We start from the raw sequence: 12,425 nt of genomic DNA on the forward strand, positions 1-12,425 counted from the left end.
GTTTCATCACACAGAGTTCATCTTCTGCCTCAGACCATTGTGAATGGACAGCCTAAAGAACTTATCTTATCAGTACCAACTGGATCTGGCAGAGGATTGCCATTCTATGGTTTGCTGAACCAATGAGCATCGAAAGTAACATCCCAAGAACAAACCTGTCTTTCCGTGATTTCTTCCTGTGTAACTTTCTTTTTTCTGGAGGTTAACTTCCCAGTTCTGTGATCAACTTCAGTTTCGCCCTTCAACTGTCCCCCATTTTGTAATCTCATTATCCCAACTGACCCTGTGAATTGTGTGATCAGTCCATCATTTGAGACTCCCACTTTAAATTCTGCATAGCTTCATGGTTCAACATTCCTGGATTTTCTCACTCGACATATTTTAATTTCCCCTCCCGGAGTGGATATCTAGTTACCTGGAACATTTTGTGTCAAATTGAACTTTAAAACTTGTTGGGAAGACACTCTAGGAATCCAGAGTCCTGAGGCAGGGAATTTTTACTTCCATAACCTTGAGGTTAACCATATCGTTAAAAAGAATTGTACATGGAAAGACAAGTAAAAGCTGGCGCCAGAAATTAAGGTAACTGAAATTAAATCAGTGCAAGAATGAATATTGTGACATGCAAAGCAAAACATAAAATCGCAACCCAGAGGGCATATGCTTAGAAGAAATCCGATAAGCCATTCCCCCCAAAGTCCTTATCAACATTCCAAGAAACTAGGTGATTGTATGCCCAAACCAGAATTGGAGTGACAAAGACCTTTTCCCACACTGACTGACTGAAGAAAGGATTACTTGATGGAAATTCTGTGACACAGGAGTAATTTGGCTTAAATAGTGTGCAAATTAGAACAGTGAGGAGCTTCAGTATAAAATAAAACTGTAATTCCTCCCCAACCTTGAAAACAAGTCAGAAAAACTCCAGGTTACCAATTTCCAAATGTTAAATCTTAATAGAAAAGGGTGTGCGTTGCAGTGAATTTGATCCTGTTTATAGCAGTAATCCATTTTGTAGCCTAATATATGCTCATCATCACAGTGTTAACTGATTCAATGGGGAGTGTCAACCTTAATATCAAAAAAAAGCCCAAGTCAACAAAGTTTAATCTACACTTTCCCATTCCATTGAGAGGCAAGCAAACTTACAATGGTATTCAACATTGTTAAAAATGCACAAATCAACATTTAAAAATTGTGTAGCCATTTAATTCAGTATAAAAGATTGATCATTTCAAAATCGTGTAACACTGCAGTACAGACAGGCAAATCTTACAAAGATGGGAATCATTGTCCAATTGCCACTCCACTCCTATTTTCTTACTTTGCACTGGAGCTCTGTATTTCTTGCCCGGTCTTGCCCTGGAGTCCTCAGGAACGTGGAGCGAATTCGTTCCAGAGGCCTAACTTCGTAATGCAGAAACGTCGGGGGAATCCAAGCTATTCCCCCTTTTCACAAAAGTAGCTGCCATATTCTGGCAAGTTCAAATGTTCCAAAACCACTTTGACAAGCTCTGCGGAGAAGTTAAGTGTGTAAGGTAAAGCGATGAGGGAGTCGGGTGGTATGGTGTGTCGGGGATAATCAGGTATGAGGTAGACAGGTCAAGGGGGCATTCATGGGGGTCAAGGGGTAATTGGATAATCTGATGATCTGGGGGAAATCACATCAGTATGTATTTGGGGGTACTCAGGTGGTCAGGGAGGTAGTTGCAGGCCAGGAGGGTTGTTGAGGGTCAGTTTTAGGGTGGGGGGGTGGAGCCAGGTCCAAGGAAAGTCAGGTCGGTCAGGAGAAGAGGGGCTGGTCAGGTAATCGGATTGGAGGTTTTTTGGGTGATTGCATCAGCAGGGATAGTCAATAGGGGGGATAGTTGGAATTATTCAGGGGTCAGTCTAGTTACTGAAGGAGTTAGAATTGGTTTTAATTCTTCAAACTTTTCCTGGGTTATTTAGGTAAGTTAGTTGGGACTATCCAAAGTCTCTGACTTTAACAGAGTTTTTAAAAGTTCCAGAAGGAGGGTAATTGTGCATTAGAAGTCTAAAATTCCAGGTAAATTTCGTGCAGTCAGTGCATGATGGCTTCCAAGGGGTTCCCCAGCACACGTTTTGGGTACAACCATCTGGAAAGCGGAAGTTCTGGACCATCGTGTTCCTGCTGATTGGTGTGTTAGTGGTCTAACCCGTGTGCACTGTCTCTTCTTGTAGGCTGATGGAATCTATACAGGATTTTATAATTTGCTGTCATGCTACCAGTCAGCTTTGGCTTCCATTTTTTGAAGGAACAAAGAAAACTCAAAGACCAAAAATTCTGGTTCAGAGGCACACAGATTCATCGTTGAAAACACAATGAATGCAAGAAGGCAATATAAGATTGGAAAATAGAAAGGCAATGTTTTGGGAAACAACTAAGCAAGGTAAACGCGTAAAGGAATCTGTTGCATTTGTTTTAAACAAAATATTCCTAATAAAACAAAACCAACAGTAAGTTAATAGCTAGCACTCAGCAGGCACAGGGTGAGAGTTTGAGAAGATTGCATACACATTTGTTCTTAATTAGCAAAAATACTTGTACCAACCTCTCACGCTATTACTTTGATGAGCACAAAAAGACAAGATTGTTCACTGGATACAACTATTGAGTTTCGGGTCTTTTTGCGACCTATTTGAAATAGATGTACTTTTAGCCTCTGATTCAGTCTGATTTTGTACGTGATCCTCACTTTCCACGTCACAGAACATTTGCATTTACCCTGTTACTTGTCTCAGCTTGATAATGTGCCCTGGATATTTTATTGTTCCTTATTTCACTGAAATCTATCCTGTGCCTTTAAAAGATGTAATGTCTTTCATCTCTTTAATAAAGCAGCATTATCTTACAACACCAGGCTTTGTTTCAGACATTAACTGAGAGATAAACTGACTGAGTAATAGACGAACAAGCAAATAATAAAAAAAATCACAGTTGACATTACACTACCCCAGCTCCTCAAATACATAAATAATAAATGGGTGACATTCTCCCCATATTAATCTAGGCTTCATATTCCCAACAAACAAGACTATTTGAATGTTGCACAGCATTTTCAGATTTGAATTATCCTGAACAAAAAACAGAATTTGGAGAATTGAGCAATCTCAGCCAACTTCAAAAGAAACAGTGAACCAAACACACGTCTGAACAAATCACAGGTTAGGTTTGTGTCTGAATTGCAAGGCTCGATTCTTCCCTCAAACCAAATACCCAGAGACAACCAATCAGTTGTCTCTGCAACAATTGCATTAATTTAGATTGGGAGTGCAGCTGGCTGTTAATATCATTGCTGAGTTAAAGGGGCTGCGACCAAACTAAAAATTGCTTCACTTTTGCTCTAGCCATCATTTTCTAAATGGGGACATAAGCACCATAACTTGGGTAGCTAGAGAAACTAGCAGGTAAAAGATCACCATTACTTTGTTAAAAAGGTCTCAACAGAACTAGGATTTTTAAAAAATGCACAAGTGCTAAAGATCTGAAATGCAAATACACAACAATTTAACTGATAACCGGGAGAGAGAATGATACAGTACATTGTTAGCCAATTTTTCTTTCAAACACTAATCAATCTGGGAGGATATCCAATATTTCTCATTTTTATTGCAGATATAGATCATTTTTGATTCCTGTATAATATAACGGAGAAGAATTTTCATGGGGTTCTCCCAATCTCCTGTTGTAACCTTGGCAGAAAATTGGGAGAATTCACAGGAGCGTTTGTTTTTTAGTGACTTCTTCAGGGGTGCTGCTAACCCACTGTCAGAGAACTGTCAAGAAATTTCAGAAATGCATGTTAACCTCCTACGACCATCTTCAGTTCTTTACAGCCACAAAAGACATTGCTAAGGGGCCTGGCAAGTAAAACACCACAGTCCCTCTCAAGACCTTTCTGAAAGGGAGGCTAATTGCTTCAAATGTTTCCACACAAAAGTGGTTATTTTCAAAGAATCCATATAACTAACCAGCAATCTAACCATTCAGAATGCAACTATTAATGAACAAGCCTGGAAGACTGGGAAGGTGGTAGATAAGAAATCCTCCAACGTCCGGTAGCTTTATTTAGCAAGATGGTGGTTTCTTAAGTGAAAGAGGAACTGGGGAAACAGCTTGTGTTAAATTAAATAGAAACCACACGACTAGGCGAACTGCACAGCTTCCTTTTGAGAGAAGGTAAGGCAATAATGAATGCCGAGGGTGCATTTACACCACAAGTTTAGCATCAATATAAACGGGTCTGTTTCACACCAACTGTAAACTTGAGAAGCTGTATAAACTCATACCAACATTAAACTTGTATTGTGTAAATTCAGACTTAATCATGGGTTCCTGTTCTGGGCTTACGCTGCATGAATGCTACAATTGCACAGCATACTGCGAACGAGAAATGTTTTGCAACAATGCAACAACAACAGAACAAATGTAACCCAAGATAAGTGGATTATTCTGGGTAAACCATCTCCACTGAACATTTTCTTCAGTGGTTGGATCGTAAGTGGTCTGTGTCCTTGAAATTATATTGTATAATTTTTCATATTACTCTGTTCCTTCCTTTAACTTCACTTAAGTGGGGAGGCGATGGTCCAGTGGCATTATCGCTAGAATATTAATCCATAAGCTCAGCTAATGATCTGGGGACCCGGGTTCGAAACCCACCATGGCAGACGGTGGATTGTGAATTCAGTGTAAAATATCTGGAATTAAGAATCTACTGATGACCATGAAACCATTGTCCAAAGTTGGAAAAGCCCATCTGGTTCACTGATGTCCAGTAAGAAGTCTCACAACACCAGGTTAAAGTCCAACAGGTTTATTTGGTAGCAAATACCATAAGCTTTCGGAGCAGAGCTCCTTCGTCAGATGGAGTGGATATCTGTTCTCAAACAGGGCACAGACACAGAAATCAAATTACAGAATACTGATTAGAATGCAAATCTCTACAGCCAGCCAGGTCTTAAATGTACAGACAATGTGGGTGGAGGGAGCATTCAACACAGGTTAAAGAGATGTGTATTGTCTCCAGACAGAACAGTCTCCAGACAGGTACACGGTACCTACTCTTGCAACTCGGCCAACGTTGTCTACCTGATACGCTGCAGGAAAGGATGTCCAGAGGCATGGTACATTGGGGAAACCATGCAGACGCTACGACAACGGATGAATGAACACCGCTCGACAATCACCAGGCAAGACTGTTCTCTTCCTGTGGGGGAGCACTTCAGCAGTCACGGGCATTCAGCCTTGGATCTTCAGGTAAGCGTTCTCCAAGGCGGCCTTCACGACACACGACAGCGCAGAGTCGCTGAGCAGAAACTGATAGCCAAGTTCCGCACACATGAGGACGGCCTAAACCGGGATGTTGGATTTATGTCACATTATCAGTAACCCCCACAGCTTGCCTCCTGGACTTGCAGAATTCCACAAGCTGTCCTGTCTGGAGACAATACACATCTCTTTAACCAGTGTTGAATGCTCCCTCCACCCACATTGTCTGTACATTTAAGACCTGGCTGGCTGTAGAGATTTGCATTCTAATCAGTATTCTGTAATTTGATTTCTGTGTCTGTGCCCTGTTTGAGAACAGATATCCACTCCATCTGACGAAGGAGCTCTGCTCCGAAAGCTTATGGTATTTGCTACCAAATAAACCTGTTGGACTTTAACCTGGTGTTGTGAGACTTCTTACTGTGCTTACCCCAGTCCAACACCGGCATCTCCACATCATCACTGATGTCCTTCAGGGAAGGAAATCTGTGTCCTTACCCAGTCTGGCCTACATGCGACTCCAGAGCCACAGCAACGTGTTGACTCTCAACTGCCTTCGGGCATCGAGGGATGGGCAATAAATGCTGGCCAACCAACAATATCCATGTGCCACGAAAGGATTTTAAAAAGCGATCTATTTCTGGCTTTTATTCCTTACCTGGGACTGCCTTTTAGGAGCTCTCCCTGGAGTGGGGCCTGCGCCCTGCCCTCCTCCCACATCTTACTCCTTGGGATATGCTCAGCATGTCATGTGACCTGCCTTTTCACATCATTCCTCTCTCTCTTCCCAGCACAAGTGCACAGAGCTGTCCTTGGTCAAAAGAATACAAAACCACAGACTACGCATGTGTGGCCATTTCCCAGCTGGCATATATGCAGGAGGCCCGAGGTTCATCGGGAACTGACGTCCCCTCGACCTACAAAGTACAAGTTTCTTAACACTTTTCACTTCCTGGTTTGCAGTCTGCGTAGCTCTGTGAGAATTCCTTAATCTGAGTGAGGAGCCTCTCTGCTGCTCAAAGACGTCTCAGACCTCACATAGAGTGTGCCACACTGAATTAGACACAAATAGTAATCTCTGCTGACATGGCAAAAGCCTTGCCTTCCCTTTGAGGTGAAAATCTGGGCTAATTAAAGAAAACACCTCATCTTAATTCGAATTAATAGTTAATGAGAGTTACCAGATGGCTTTTGACTATTGAAATCTGGTGCTTGATTCAAACTCAATCTGGTTCCAGTAAGCCAGGTGGCGGACCATGCTGGCCAATCTGACCTTACAATACTGCAGCACGGTAGCACAGTGGTTCACACTGCTGCCTCACAGTGCCAGGTACCCAGGTTCAATTTCGGCCTAGGTTCACTGTCTGTGTGAAGTTTGCACATTCTTCCCGTATCTGTGTGGGTTTCCTCCGGGTACTCCAGTTTCCTCCCACTGTCCAAAGATGTGCGGGTTAGGTTGATTAGCCATGGTAAATTGTGTCAGGGGGATTAGCAGGGTAAATATGTGGGATTACAGGAATAGGGCCTGGGCGGGTTTGTGGTCACTGCAGATTTGATGGGCCAAATGGCCTCCTGCACTGTAATGATTCTATAATTCTATAATATTGGGAGTGGCAAATGAATTTGCTTAAGAATTAGAATGTCTAGGCCAGCTGCTTCAAAACTCATTGCACGCTGAAGTCTGGTTGCACAAAGCACAAAGTTCCGACTGGAAAGGATTGACAGATCACTAAATAATAAAATTCCTCAACTTTTATTTTGCAAGACTAAAGGCATCATTGTTGATTAAACTGCCCTTTCTTTTTTAAAGATGCTGTAGCCAGGCATAATGCTCGCCAGTCATTAACACAAACAATGGTTAAAATGTAGAATGCATTTAATGGCAAACGAGGTAAATGCACGAGGGAGAAAGGAATATGCTCGTAGGGTTAGATGGAGAAAAGTGGGGGAAGGAAGGTACATGTGGTGCGTAAATGGCTGTTTAGATCTGTGGGGTTCTGTTTCTGTGCTATACAATCTCTGTAACTTTTTAGGTGGGGAAAATAAAGCTAAGCAAAGAATGACAGTAATAGTTGAGACTAGTATGAGGAGGAGTGGGTGAAGAAAGCTGCTGGACAATTGGGAATTTAAATTCCAGTCCAATTCTAACACCCTATGGTGTTTGCAGTGCTGTTATTCTGTCCAGGGCATGGAGGAAAAAAATAACGCGGATTATTAGTACAATAAAAGCAAACTACTGTGGATGCTGAAGACCTGAAATAAAAACAGAAGTTGCTGGAAATACTCAACGGGTCTGGCAGCATCTGTGGAGAGAGAATCAGAGCCATTGTTTCGAGTCCAATATGACTTCTTCAGAACTGGGAATTCCATAGAAGAGTCATATTGTACTTGAAACGTTGGACAGGATTTCCCGACTCTTCCCAGCAGCAAGATCTTCTCTTTGGTGGGACTGGAAGATCCCACAGGCGGTCAATGGCTCGCCACCTGAAACTTGAGGTACTGTGGATGGATATCAACTCTGTTTCTCGCTCCACAGATACTGCCAGACCTGCTGAGTTTTTCCAGCACTTTCTGGATTATCAACATACTGTTCATAGAGGTGCTATGATATTGACTGTAGTATGGCATCACAAGGCAGAAAAATCACCTCTAGTGCTGCATTGATGTGGCTTGCCTGCATCTGAATGTAGAATCTATTCCAGTGAGGTCACCCCACCAGCAGGGGAAACAGCTGCACCTGACACATTCAAAGATTCCACACAAGCATCAACAGTTAGCTCTGAAACAGCAAACGTCTCTGTGAATGCACCAATTCTCCACGGCAAGTGAAATCAGACAAGGCTCAAATCCAGTGGCGTGTTGATAAGGAAGTCCTGATGCCCAGATTACTGACCGACATGGAAACTGTTGATGCTGCGTGGGAGGATGTCTTTGCTGTTGCCAGTGGAAGTGAGAGTGAGGAAGAGGCCCAATTAAGTGAATTCAGTCAACAAGACAGAAGAGGAGGAGGAGTTTGTGTAGGAAGAATTGTACTTATAAAACTCTCATCCAGAGAGCTGGGCTAACAATCTGGAGAATGCAAGTTCAAAACTCCACCATCACAGTTCGGGAATTTAAAGTCACTGTTCTTAAAAGTCTGGAAATAAAGAGCTGATAAGTTAAAGTGACCATGAAGCTACTTACTGAATTGACATAAAAACCTAACTGCTCCATTAATGACCTTGAGAGAAGGAAACCTGTTGTCTATTCCTAGTCATTCTTTTGTGTACCTCCAGTCCCACACTACTGTGGTTTATTCTTAACTGCCCTCTGAAGAGGCCTAGCCCACCTTTTCAGGATAACGAAGGTTGTACAAGAAATGTCAGCTTTTTCAGCAATGTTCATTTGCCAGGAATTTTTTTTAAAAACTAGCTGCCACCGCCATAACCATGGAATCCAGTTCTGTCGCACCACATAAGAAGCAGTCAGCAACTCAAGAGTGTTCCAATGCAACTCTAAAGTAGACTCTGAAACACTAACTAAAAGACAAATGAACTGTTTCTTATTTAGCACCTGTCACATCCTCAGATTTTACAGCCTCGCTCATCCCAAAACCATAAAATCCCACCCAAGGTCAACGGACATTTCCATTGTCCACCCCTCGCTCGCTCTGATTCCATGGTGGGCGGCATGGTAAAATTCTGGCCTGTGTGTCCAAGTGTAGGGTCTCACCACAACTGTGGTGAGAATAATGCAACTGAACCAAACTAACGCCAAAGTGTTTATGAAGTATACTACTGATCAGATGACCAACAAGAACCAATAAACTAGCAGATTCCCACAAAACATTTGCGAGACATTAGTATCTTTGTTGCAACCATAGTTCTTTAAATAGAGGATTTCTCATCATTGTGTCATTAAAGACTTCAACAAAATCAAAACTTGGCAGTTTGGAAAAAAGTTACATAAAGCTGTTCATGTGTGAAAACAGGTCAAGGAATATAAATGTAAATTTTGTTAGAAGTCTGGCCTTGACTTGTTTATAGTCAGAATATGAAAATTAATTGGAAACTATTTTCCCCTGCATTGAAAAGGTAGGTTTACAGCTGATATTATATGAGGAATAAACATTATTTCCAAGAAGTCGGCTGTTATCACAGCATCTATCATCAAAGAAAACAGCTTCGTAACTACCAATCTTGTTCCATGGAAAAATCCTTGTTTAGGATTCAGGTTTTGTAGCAACATTATAATTGCTCCTTCTTTGAGTCCAATTTGTATGGTGGCATGCTTATTGAAGCGTCAAGACTCTCGAGGGTAGAGACTGTTATCAGAGTATAGGAATGAGATACAGAATCTGATAAACTGGTGCAACAATAATAATCTCTCCCTCAATGTCAACAAAATGGAGGAGATTGTCATCGACTTCAGGAAGTGTAGTGGAGCACATGCCCGTATACATCAATGGGGACGAACTAGAAATGGTCGACAGCTTCAAGTTTTTAGGTGTCCAGATCACCAACAACCTGTCCTGGTTCTCCAATGCCAACACTGTAGTTAAGAAAACCTACCAACACCTCTACTTTCTCGGAAGGCTAAGGAAATTTGGCATGTCAGCTACGGCTCCCACCAACATTTGCAGGTGCACCATAGAAAGCATTCTTTCTTGATGTATCACAGCTTGGTATGGCTCTTGCTCTGCCCAAGACCACAAGGAAATACAAAAGGTCATGAATGTATCCCAATCCATCACGCAAACCAGCTCCCATCTGTTGGCTCTGTCCAAACTTCCACGCACGGCGGACATACTCTCTTCCGCCTTCTTCCATCGGGAAAAAGATACAAAAGTCTGAGGTCACATACCAACCGACTCGAGAACAGCTTCTTCCCTGCTGCCATCAGACTCTTGAATGGACCTTCCTCGCATTAAGTTGATCTTTCTCTACACCCTAGCTATGGCCGTAACACTACACTCTGCATTCTCTCCTTTCCTTCTCTATGAACGGCATGCTTTGTCCGTGTAGCGCGCAAGAAACAATACATTTCACTCTTCATCTACAGAGTCAATGAGTCATAGAGGTTTACAGCATGGAAACAGGCCATTCGGCCCAACTTGTCCATGCCGCCCTTTTTTTTTTATACCCCTAAGCTAATGCCAATTGCCTGCATTTGGCCCATATCCCTCTATACCCATCTTACCCATGTAACTGTCTAAATGCTTTTTAAAAGACAAAATTGTACCCTCCTCTACTACTACTCTGGCAGCTTGTTCCAGACACTCACCACCCTCCATGTGAAACAATTGCCCCTCTGGACACTTTTGTGTATCTCCCTTCTCACCTTCAACCTATGCCCCCTAGTTTTAAACTCCCCTACCTTTGGGAAAAGATACTGACTATCTAGTTGAGCTGTGCCCCTCATTATTTTATAGACCTCTATATGATCACCCCTCAGCCTCCTACGCTCCAGAGAAAAGTCCCGTCTATCCAGCCTCTCAAAGAACAAAGAACAATACAGCACAGGAACAGGCCCTTCGGCCCTCCAAGCCCGTGCCGCTCACTGGTCCAAACTAGACCATTCTTTTGTATCCCTCCACTCCCACTCCGTTCATGTGGCTATCTAGTTAAGTCTTAAACGTTCCCAGTGTGCCCGCCTCCACAACCTTGCCTGGCAGCGCATTCCAGGCCCCCACCACCCTCTGTGTAAAATATGTCCTTCTGATATCCGTGTTAAAGCTCCCCCCACTCACCTTGAACCTATGACCCCTCGTGAATGTCACCACCGACCTGGAAAAAAGCTTCCCACCGTTCACCCTATCTATGCCTTTCATAATTTTATACACCTCTATTAGGTCACCCCTCATCCTCCGTCTTTCCAGTGAGAACAACCACAGTTTACCCAATCTCTCCTCATAACTAAGCCCCTCCATACCAGGCACATCCTGGTAAACCTCCTCTGCACTCTCTCTAAAGCCTCCACATCCTTCCGGTAGTGTGGCGACCAGAACTGGACGCAGTATTCCAAATGCGGCCGAACCAACATTCTATACATCTGCAACATCAGACCCCAACTTTTATACTCTATGCCCCGTCCTATAAAGGCAAGCATGCCATATGCCTTCTTCACCACCTTCTCCACCTGTGACGTCACCTTCAAGGATCCGTGGACTTGCACACCTAGGTCCCTCTGCACCCTTTATGGTTCTGCCATTTATCGTATAGCTCTACCAAAATGCATCACTTCGCATTTATCTGGATTGAACTTCATCTGCCATTTCTTTGCCCAAATTTCCAGCCTATCTATATCCATCTGTAGCCTCTGACAATGTTCCTCACTATCTGCAAGTCCAGCCAATTTCGTGTCGTCCGTAAACTTACTGATCACCCCAGTTACACCTTCTTCCAGATCGTTTATATAAATCACAAACAGCAGAGGTCCCAATACAGAGCCCTGCGGAACACCACTCGTCACAGGCCTCCAGCCGGAAAAAGACCCTTCCACTACCACCCTCTGTCTTCTGTGACCAAGCCAGTTCTCCACCCATCTAGCCACCTCCCCCTTTATCCCATGAAATCCAACCTTTTGCATCAACCTACCATGAGGTACTTTTTCAAACGCTTTACTAAAGTCCATATAGACGACATCCACGGCCCTTCCCTCGTCAACCATTCTAGTCACTTCTTCAAAAAACTCCACCAGGTTAGTGAGGCATGACCTCCCTCTCACAAAACCATGCTGACTATCGTTAATGAGTTTATTCCTTTCTAAATGCGCATTCATCCCATCTCTAAGAATCCTCTCCAACAACTTCCCTACCACGGACGTCAAGCTCACCGGCCTATAATTTCCCGGGTTATCCTTCCTACCCTTCTTAAATAACGGGACCACATTACCTATCCTCCAATCCTCTGGGACCTCACCTGTGTCCAGTGAGGAGACAAAGATTTGTGTCAGAGGCCCAGCGATTTCATCTCTCGTCTCCCTGAGCAGCCTTGGATAGATTCCATCAGGCCCTGGGGATTTGTCAGTCTTTATATTCTCTAAAAAACCTAACATTTCCTCCCTTGTAATGGAGATTTTCTCTAACGGGTCAACACTCCCCTCCGAGACACTCCCAGTCAACACATCCCTCTCCTTTGTGAATACCGACGCA

General features: G+C 43.1%; 1 protein-coding gene across 12 annotated transcripts in view; it reads right to left on the reverse strand.

The window, feature by feature from the left end:
• Positions 1-12,425, reverse strand: part of LOC144495152 (LIM domain-binding protein 2) — a 454,000-nt gene that overhangs the window by 330,137 nt on the left and 111,438 nt on the right. The window contains exon 1 of one of the 12 annotated variants that reach the window (XM_078215253.1): positions 3,994-4,058. The exons of the other annotated variants lie outside the window; for them this stretch is intronic. The gene's annotated coding sequence lies outside the window, so the exon portion shown is untranslated. Of the gene's footprint in view, positions 1-3,993; positions 4,059-12,425 lie in introns of those variants that run through there. 12 annotated transcript variants of the gene reach the window in all.

The sequence above is a fragment of the Mustelus asterias genome, chromosome 1, assembly GCF_964213995.1.
Source record: "Mustelus asterias chromosome 1, sMusAst1.hap1.1, whole genome shotgun sequence".
In the NCBI taxonomy this organism is placed as follows: Eukaryota; Metazoa; Chordata; class Chondrichthyes; order Carcharhiniformes; family Triakidae; genus Mustelus; species Mustelus asterias.